Below are 11350 nucleotides of genomic sequence, written 5' to 3'. Positions count from 1 at the left end.
TAGCCGGGAATAAAGTTTGACTCCATTTCTAAATAAACCTTTTAGAAAAATTTTACATTTAATTTTATTCTAATTTTTTGAAAATATTTCTTTCCATTTCAACATTGCTTTTGAAATTAAGAACAAAATAAAAACCAATTTGATTACAAAATAAATTTATGCTAATAAACTGTACCTTTTAAATAATATCATTGTTCTATTTCTATATCCTGATTAAGAAAAATGGTTATGNCTTGGAGTTTGAAGATATCAGAGTTTTGATTTCTTCCAGCTGATCAAAGGCATTTGACATTGTTGACAGGAATTTTTAGAGTGAATTGATAGGAAAGTAAAACCCTAATTTGTGAGTACTGAGTTTGGGTGCAATTTTCGCGCCAAACGGTGGCGGGTGTTACTCAAGCGCTGTTCGACAAAGTGGATATACATGCTCTAGCCGGGAATAAAATTTGACTCCATTTCTAAATAAACCATTTAGAAAAATTTTACATTTAATTTTATTCTAATTTTTTGAAAATATTTCTTTCCATTTCAACATTGCTTTTGAAATTAAGAACAAATAAAAACCAATTTGATTACAAAATAAATTTATGCTAATAAACTGTACCTTTTAAATAATATCATTGTTCTATTTCTATATCCTGATTAAGAAAAATGGTTATGAAATTCTTTGTTTGGTAACCTATAACGATTGAGAAATGGTCATTTTTCATTGTTAATTGACTTCTTTGCATCCTCAATATTATTTTATTACTTACCCTATTATTTTAAAAGCATTTAACAAAGGTATAACATAGGTTATGGATACAGCTAATTGATATCAAAAAATAAGAAGTTATAAATTAACCGCCAATTTTATAAAAAAAATTTTATACTTAAGTTTAGGAAAAAAAAAATGATATTTTTACTTTTAAAGAAGGTTATTATGGACATTTCATCTTTTCTATATAACAATAGAAGATTTTCTCGAGATCCATCAACTGCCTAGAAGCCGAATCTAGCCTTTGTTGACACTTGACACTAGTATTGAATCCAGCCCTTATCAATGCCAAGAGGCTGGATATAGCCTTTATATTGTCGTAAGGTTAGATCTCGTCTCTAAACACCATTCGAGGTCTCATCTGACCTTAATCGACGGCACTGCAAAACCTCCATGGCTTCTATAGTTGTCGCAAGGCCTTGGAGGTATCGATTTCAACATTTTTGGTGATGGAAGGTGTTCTAAAATTTCTCGACAAGGGCTATTACGGAAGCATCAACCAACAATTGAAGTGATTTTGGAAACAAATGAAGAAGTTGATGGAAGTACTTCAATGAGCTCAGATAAGTCCATTGATTTTCATATAAATGTGGCCTAGGAAAAGATTACAAAGTTAGTTTTAAAGCATAAACTAGCCTTGAAATTTGTTGAATATGAAGCATTTTGTGATATTGTGGATCCTAGTTTTACACAAGAAATGAAACGGTTTTAAAATTTATAAAAACAGAAAAGAGTTTTCAAAAATTAACACAATTAGAATTCGATATTGTGGTGGACTCAATATAGGGTGTTTCAATGGAACAAAAAAAAGTATGAATCGGGAAATTGCAGAATCCAAATTTATCGTGGTTATTCAAGAATTTTACCCTTTGAATTAAGGGTTCATTCATATTGTAAGACTCATTCGAACTTATCAATTGGTAAATTTGAATTATTTATGTATACAATATCCAAAAGTATCGATTATCTAAAGGAACTTAACACAGAGATTTGAATTGGATTGTTGTATGCATTTTGAATTGACAAAGCTATATATGACGGGTCTCAATTGCTCCTTGATGGCTTGAAATTCTCCTGCTCAAAAGTTTCTCTACATGTTGTTCATTCTCTAGTTAATAAAATTAAGTTCTTTGATTAGTTTAACTACCTTACTTTAGTGCACAAATCTATTAAAGTATTTGATTTAGTGGTATAAGAGATCATAACGATTATTAATTGCTAAAAGTTTTGATTAACTAAACTAAATCTACTACTGACCTAGTTGTAAATACATTTACATTCCAATGTTCACATAAAAGTTCATAATACAATCAATTGTAAACATCTAAAAACTCATGGAATATATGCAGAAGAAATTTACAAACCTCAAGCCATAGCAATTGTTGTTTAGTCTTGTTGTTTCTTCAGAATACAGAGTCTCCCACTGACTGCAATTTTTAGAGCGATGGTTTTAGGAATCAAAAATGAAAATTGCATCAAATGGGGACCTATAAAATCTCCTTTATAAATGCAGTTGTCTTTCCATCAAAGACATCTGCCCAAGAGACACAACCGTATACATTTCTTTTATTATAATCCACATCAGCATAAAAGTATAGGACCATAATATAATTATATTAAAAGTGTAGGACCATAACATAAAAAGTCTAACATTCTCCCACTTGATCCAAACTTTTATAATATAATCCAGAACATAGAAGATGTATATGTTGTATGTTTAATTAGAAAGAGAAAAATTACATGAATCATAGCGGTAAGTCCTTTTAAACAAGTATTGTCTTCCATGTATTACTATGCAATTTTTCTCTTTCTAAATAAACGCTTAAATGTGGAATATCACTTCNCGGAAGCATCAACCAACAATTGAAGTGATTTTGGAAACAAATGAAGAAGTTGATGGAAGTACTTCAATGAGCTCAGATAAGTCCATTGATTTTCATATAAATGTGGCCTAGGAAAAGATTACAAAGTTAGTTTTAAAGCATAAACTAGCCTTGAAATTTGTTGAATATGAAGCATTTTGTGATATTGTGGATCCTAGTTTTACACAAGAAATGAAACGGTTTTAAAATTTATAAAAACAGAAAAGAGTTTTCAAAAATTAACACAATTAGAATTCGATATTGTGGTGGACTCAATATAGGGTGTTTCAATGGAACAAAAAAAAGTATGAATCGGGAAATTGCAGAATCCAAATTTATCTTGGTTACTCAAGAATTTTACCTTTTGAATTGAGGGTTCATTCATATTGTAAGACTCATTCGAACTTATCAATTGGTAAATTTGAATTATTTATGTATACAATATGCAAAAGTATCGATTATGTAAAGTAAGGAACTTAACACACAGATTTGAATTGGATTGTTGTATGCATTTTGAATTGACAAAGCTATATATGACGTGTCTCAATTGCTCCTTGATGGCTTGAAATTCTCCTGCTCAAAAGTTTCTCTACATGTTGTTCATTCTCTAGTTAATAAAATTAAGTTCTTTGATTAGTTTAACTACCTTACTTTAGTGCACAAATCTATTAAAGTATTTGATTTAGTGGTATAAGAGATCATAACGATTATTAATTGCTAAAAGTTTTGATTAACTAAACTAAATCTACTACTGACCTAGTTGTAAATACATTTACATTCCAATGTTCACATAAAAGTTCATAATACAATCAATTGTAAACATCTAAAAACTCATGGAATATATGCAGAAGAAATTTACAAACCTCAAGCCATAGCAATTGTTGTTTAGTCTTGTTGTTTCTTCAGAATACAGAGTCTCCCACTGACTGCAATTTTTAGAGCGATGGTTTTAGGAATCAAAAATGAAAATTGCATCAAATGGGGACCTATAAAATCTCCTTTATAAATGCAGTTGTCTTTCCATCAAAGACATCTGCCCAAGAGACACAACCGTATACATTTCTTTTATTATAATCCACATCAGCATAAAAGTATAGGACCATAATATAATTATATTAAAAGTGTAGGACCATAACATAAAAAGTCTAACATTCTCCCACTTGATCCAAACTTTTATAATATAATCCAGAACATAGAAGATGTATATGTTGTATGTTTAATTAGAAAGAGAAAAATTACATGAATCATAGCGGTAAGTCCTTTTAAACAAGTATTGTCTTCCATGTATTACTATGCAATTTTTCTCTTTCTAAATAAACGCTTAAATGTGGAATATCACTTCATTATCAAACCTCAAATGTTTGTTCCAGATCTTCCATAATGTTTGTTTGTCTCCAACCAAAATGTATACAATTTAAAAGAGAAAACAAACTAAATTACAAAGTTTCAGAGAATGAACGTATTACCTCTCATAGTGACAAAGCGGGACAAAGTCCCATTTGAACAACATGATCCTTGAACGTCTTTGGTGGCATGTCTTTTTTTAGAGGATCAGCAATCATCTGCTTGGTATGTATGTGTTCAATGAGCACTTCTTTGGCTTTAACATGCTTCGTTATTGCTAAGTACTTAATGTCGATGTATTTACTTCGACTTCCACTCTTATAATTCTTAGCAAAGAATACAGCAGCTGAATTGTCACAATATAACTTTACTGGCTTAGAGATAGACTTAACAACTCCAAGCTCATAAATGAAACTTCTCAACCAAATACACTGTGTAGTGGCCTTAAAACAAGAAACAAACTCAGCTTCCATGGTAAAGGTGGCAACTAAAGATTGCTTGGCACTTCTCTAAGATACAACACCTCCGGCGAGCATAAAAACATATCCGGATGTTGATTTCCGAGAATCAACACAGCCAACGAAGTCTGAGTCTGAATATCCGACGACTTCTAAAATGTCAGACCGTCTATAAGTAAGCATGAAACCTTTAGTTCCTTGAAGATACCTCATGACCTTCTTTGCAGCTCTCCAATGATCCAAACCTGGATTACTTTGATATCTTCCTAACATGCCAACTACAAAAGTAATGTCAGGTCTAGTACAAACCTGAGCATACATTAGACTTCCAACAGCTGAAGCATAAGGAATAGTTTTCATTTGTTCTTTTTTAATCTTAAGTGTAGGACATTAGTTCAGATTGAACTTGTCACCCTTAACAATGGGTGCAACACTGGGTGAACAATCTTTCATCCAAAATCTCTCAAGAATTTTATTAATATAGGCTTCCTGAGATAGTCCCAAAACATGTTAAGACCTATCCCTATAAATCTTAATGTCAATGATATAAGACGCCTCACCCATATCCTTCATACTAAAATGTTGAGAGAGAAATTGTTTCACCTCATGTAGCAAACCCAAATCATTGGTTGCAAGTAGAATATCATCTACATATAACACAAGAAAGATGATTTTTCTCCCACTGACCTTGTGGTATATACACTGATCCATGACATTCTCTACAAAACCAAATGAAGAGATAACATTGTGAAATCTTAAATACCATTGTCGGGAGGCTTGTTTAAGTCCATAAATGGACTTCTTAAGCTTGAAAAACAAATGCTCACCATCGCTTGAAATGAACTCATCATGTTGTTTCATATGAACCTCTTCCTCTAAATCTCTATTGAGGAAAGCTGTTTTCACATCCATTTGATGTAAATCTAAATCGAAATAGGCAACTAATGCCATTATGATACGAAAGGAATCCTTTTTATAAACTGGAGAAAATGTTTCTTTATAATCTATCCCTTCCCTTTGCGTGAACCCTTTGGCAACAAGTCTAGCCTTGTATCTCTCAATGTTGCCTAATGAGCCCCTTTTGGTTTTAAATACCCATTTACGACCAATAGGTTTCTTTCTAGTAGGCAACTCAACAAGGTCCCAAACTTTATTATCTGTCATAGAATTCATCTCGTCAATCATGGCATTATACCACAAGTTAGATTTACTATTGTCCATAGCTTGTAAAAACATATCTGGATCATCCTCAATACCTATGTCACAGTCAAACTCTTGCATATACACTTCATAATCAGTAGGAATTGCTGATTTCTTTGTTCTAGTAGATCTCCTTAATGTTGTATCAATAGTCTCTTGTTGAGACTGTTGCACAACTGGTTGTTCCTCCTATAGCGGAGGTTGTTCAAAATAATCTTCTAAAACAATCTCATCAGAATATGGACTTTGACTGAATGGTTCCTCATTATTCACCCTGTTTGGATGAACAACTAGTCTTTTACTTGATGTAGGAGCATTGTTTGAAACATCAATTTTCTCAAGGACTAAGTCTCTGATTTGATCACTCCCACTGACCATATCGTTTTCAAGAAATTTGGCATTTCTTGATTCAACAATTCTACTGGAATGGTTCGGACAATAAAACTTATATCCCTTGGATTTTTCCACATATCCAATAAAATATGCACTAAACTCTAACTTCAATTGGGCAACCCCAGACGTGTAAATGACTTAAACTTGGTTTTCAACCTTTCCATAATTCGAATGGCGTTTTGGGAACTGCCTTAGTTGTAACTCGGTTTAATATACACGTTGCAGTTTTGAGAGCTTCAATCCACAAAGAGTGAGGAAGTTTGGAAATACTTAGCATACTCCGTACCATATCCATTAATGTTCTATTTCTCCGTTCTGCTACACCATTCAGAGATGGTGTGCCAGGCAAGGTGTATTGAGCCACAATACCTAGCTCTTGAAGAAATTTAGCAAATGGACCAAGTGCTTGTCCTGTACCAGTGTATCTACCATAATATTTACCACCTCTATCAAATCTCACAATCTTAATTTGTTTTCCACATTGTTTCTCTACTTCTACTTTATATATTTTGAAAGCATCCAACGCTTCATCCTTGTGATAAAGCAAATAGAGATACATATATCGTGAGTAATCATCAATAAAGGTGATGAAATATTTCTGACTACTAGAGCTCATGTCAGGGCAACAAATTTTTGTGTGTATGATTTCTAAAAGTTCAGAACTCTTCCTAGCACCCTTCTTGGATTTGTTAGTCTGCTTTCCCTTAATACAGTCTACACAAGTATCAAAGTCAGTAAAGTCAAGAGTTTCAAGAACTCCAACATTTACCAACCTTGTAATCCTATCAATGGAGATGTGCCCTAATCTCCTATGCCACAAAAAAGAAGAGTTTTCATACATAACAGTACGTTTCATACCAGTACTGGCATGTGAAGTCATAAGACTATAAGGAACAACATCATTTAAATGAATTTTAAACAAACCATCAACCAAAGTACCATTTCCAATAATAGATGAGTTCTTAATTAAATTAAAAGAACTACCATAAAAGTTGAAAGAGTATCCACAAGGTACAAGTTTAGAAACTGAAATTAAATTCCTAGAAAAACTAGGAATATAAAAGGTTTGTTCCAAATCCAAAACATAATTAGTGCTTAAAATAAGTCTAAATATTCTAACAGCTTCAACACGTGAAGGCATCATGTTTCCCGAATAGATGATGCATTCACTTCCCAATGGCTTCCTTTGATCCAGAAAACCCTGTATGGTATTAGAAATATGGATTGTAGAACCAGAATCAATCCATCAATCATTATATGAAACACAAATCATATTAGATTCATAACACATAAGAGATGTGAGGTTACCTTTCTTGTCAAGTCAGGCCTTCCTTTTAGGACAATCCTTCTTCATGTGTCCCTTCTTTTTACAGAAGAAACACTTGATATTGTCCTTATTTCCTTTGCTCGTAACCTTATGCAGCTTGCCTTTTTCCTTCCACTTTTTATTCTTGTTTGAAGTGTACTTGACATTTCCTGTCACCAGATGTGCAGTTTCATTCACTTCCTGAAGCAGTCTCGCCTCTTTCTGAACACACATGGTCAAAAGCTCATTGATTGACTATTTATCCTTTTGTGTGTTATAAGATATCTTGAAACGAGTATAATGAGACGAGAGAGAATTCAAGACATAATGCACTAAGAAATCATCATTAATCACCATATGAAGGGATCTTAACTGAGCAGCGATGTCCCTCATTTTCATAATATGCTCACGAACTCCTTTAATACCATTGAACTTCATGGATGTCAATCTACTCATTAGGGTGCTACCTAATGCCTTGTCTGGTGTTTCAAACTGTACATGAATTGCATCCATTAGATCCTTGACCTTTTTACACTCCGGTATCGACCCACAGATACTACTCGTAATGTGAGATTTGATAAACATCATGCTTAAACGGTTTGATCGCTCCCATTGTTCATACAAAGCAATCTCAGCTTGAGAACTAGTATTCGTAGGTATAGGTGGCTCTTCCTTATGAAGAGCATAGTCAAGATCAATGCACCCTTAATGAAGAAGGACAGCCTCTCTCCAGGATTTGTAGTTATCACCATTTAAATTAGGAACCCTTATCCTCAACCATCATCAAAGTTTGATCAACTGTAGGTATATCAATAGACATGCTTACTAAATAAATTATGAAGCACAAACCATCAATAACAATTATAAGTTTACCAATGTAAAACAAATAATAAATCATAAATGAATCGACATATCATAAAAATCTCCCTGTGGATAAAGACATTACATATTATGATTCATTATCCTTTAATGATGAAACTAGAAATGATTAATATTTCATAATACCTGTGGGCTAATTAAGAAATAAGAATAATTTCTGTTTCATCCCTAATTAATCATGAAAATATAACATTCCCTATGGGTAAAATGATTATATTAATATGATTAACTACAAAACGATGTTATTAACCTTAATATGATCACAACTAATATTACTTAATGCATATATTATCATAATTTAGATGTTGTGGCTACTCTAAATTAATCAAATATATACGATCATAAAACATCAAATAATTATAACATGAATTATTGCATATAATATAACATAACACAAATCAATACAAGAATAACACATTATTTATGCATAACAAAGTAATACATGACATAAAAATCATCATACGTGCTGTCACCGACTCCCACGCACCACCGTGACTAAATCACGCTCAGCCACGTACCCCCACGCGCCTTCACACGCCTCCAGAAGGCAACATATACTTCCACGCGCGTTCACGCGCCTCCATAGCCTACCACGCGCTTGTACGGGCCTAAACACACATCTCCACGTGCCGAACCGTGCCATAAGTCAACTCGGGTTAGTTTGACCCGTTCGTTGATCCTTTTACCCGCTTCGCTGACCCTATTTGGCCCATTTGATCCGGTCTGACCCGTTTGACTGGTTGACTTGTTGATCGGTTCATTGACCGGTCTAACTCGTTGATTGGGTAGGGTTGACCCGTTGTGTTTCGGGGCTGGTTTGACCAAGTTGTTTTGACCCGTTTTATCATTGACTTTGACCTGGTCGATTTGACCCGTTCACCCGATTGGATCGGTTCTTCTTGACCCATTTTCTGCAACTTTTGACCCATTTTTTTTGCAGATTTTAACAGCCCATTTCCGGCCATTTTTCCAGCGTTTTAGAGTGGAAACTTGAATGTGGACGTATGACTTATATCGGTGACATCCCAAATGAAAATTTCGTCCCAAATCGGTGTCGTAAATGGCTACCAAAGACACCCAAACGACAATTTCTAACCAAAACTTTAAACTAGCATAACTTTGCAACCATAACTCCATTTTTGACAAATAATATATCGTTGGAAAGCTTTTTCAACAAGGATTCTAATGACACCAAAATTGAAAATAGATTCTATTTATAATAAAAGTTATGCTTGATATATAGTACGAGTTTTAATCGAAAAAAATCTGAATTTTATGCAATATTCTCCAAATTTGCAACAAACAATTTCATGCTAGGCAGAGATTCAAACAATACTCTGATACCAAATGTAAATACATTTACATTCCAATGTTCGTATAAAAGTTCATAATACAATCAATTATAAACATTTAAAAACTCATGGAATATATGCGGAAGAAATTTACAAACCTCCAGCCATAGCAATTGTTGTTTAGTCTTCTTGCTTCTTCAGAATATAGAGTCTTCCACTGACTGTAATTTTTAGAGCGATGGTTTTGGGAATCAAAAATGAAAATTGCATCAAATGGGGACCTGTAAAATCTCCTTTATAAATGCAGTTGTCTTTTCATCAAAGACAACTGCCCAAGAGACACAACCGTATATATTTCTTTTATTATAATCCACATCAGCATAAAAGCATAGGACCATAATGTAATTACATTAAAAGTGTAGGACCATAACCATAAATAGTCTAACACTAGTTACTAAAAATAATTAAATAAATTAAATTTAATCTACAAAGTAAAATTAAAAAAACTAAAATAATTAGAAGCTAAAACACAAATCAAAGATTTGATTAAGCTACTAAATCCACATATATTTAACTCTAATTTTTTTAACTATCATTTAATTCTCAAATTTTATTAACGAACTATCAATAAGTCAATTCACTGTCTTGGTGTCTTGTATGGATTTTCAATCAACCACAATTTAATAAATCTAATTTAGTTTTTTTGTAGCCTAAAGTATAATTTATACGCATTCATCGTAAAAAAAAAATATATATATATATATATAAAAAAATATATATATATATATACAAATAAATTGAATTTAACATGCCTCAACAGAGCTCAATTAATTACTGTTGTTACAAAAATTCGCAACAACCAATGAGACTCGATTGATCTTGTTGGAATCGAATCAGATGGGTGTGTGGTTGTGATCAACCAGTAAAGTGAGATGAATAGGTCAAAAATGAAAGATGAACGGATAAAAAATAAGTAGAAACAAAAGAAGATTTAATGAAAGATGAACGGATAAAAAATAAGTAGAAACAAAAGAAGATTTTTAAGGAGGTTCAACATGTTAACTTCCAAGCCTACGTCCTCTATTATTTTATTGCTCAGTACTAGCTTTACATTCAAGACATTGTGTCGAGTATGATTGATGCCGTTTGAGTTGACTGAGTTGGAGAAGTTGACTCAACATGTTTTGTCAATCGAGGTGTAGGACCCTATCAAGTGGAGGATGTATGCACTCCACCTCGATGAATGTCGTGTTGAATTAAATGTTGGAGTTCCACTCAACATGTCATGTCGACTAGAGTGTGGAGACCAATGAGTTGCGATCTTAGCCTTGAAGCTTGTTAAACTCGTCTTGACACGATGTTGAGTTGATATGTCGTCCGAGGACTAGACCTCACTCAACTCTAAGTAGAGTGGAGTTGCTTGCAACTGAGATGTAGCAGCCCTACAACGTTGCCTGATGTAGTAATGTCTAAGTTGTTCATACCAAGTCGACTCAACTTTTCAACAAAGCGTTCATAGAGTTGAAGAAATTCTGAATTTTTCATCAACCATCCTAAAGCATTTTCCCCCATTGAATTTTGGAACCTCCAACCAGATTGATCTCATCTGAGGTTGGGTCTCCTATTGTACGTGAATTGAATTCTGAAATTGATGCTCTTGAGGACAAATTGGTGGTTCTTACGGTCTAAATCTCTCTTCCAATGTCATCGTTCTTCTAGAAACATCCTGAAGAGTTTCCAATAATGCTGAGATATGTTGAGTCTAATAGACAATCTATGTTATCCGTTGATCTTGAAATTCATTGTGAACTCCAAAATCATGACGTAAATTCGCAACTAAATCTTCCAATTTGGCGACA

Source organism: Pistacia vera, unplaced genomic scaffold (assembly GCF_008641045.1).
Source record: "Pistacia vera cultivar Batoury unplaced genomic scaffold, PisVer_v2 Contig4, whole genome shotgun sequence".
Taxonomy (NCBI): Eukaryota; Viridiplantae; Streptophyta; class Magnoliopsida; order Sapindales; family Anacardiaceae; genus Pistacia; species Pistacia vera.
This window is presented reverse-complemented; position numbering follows the sequence as displayed.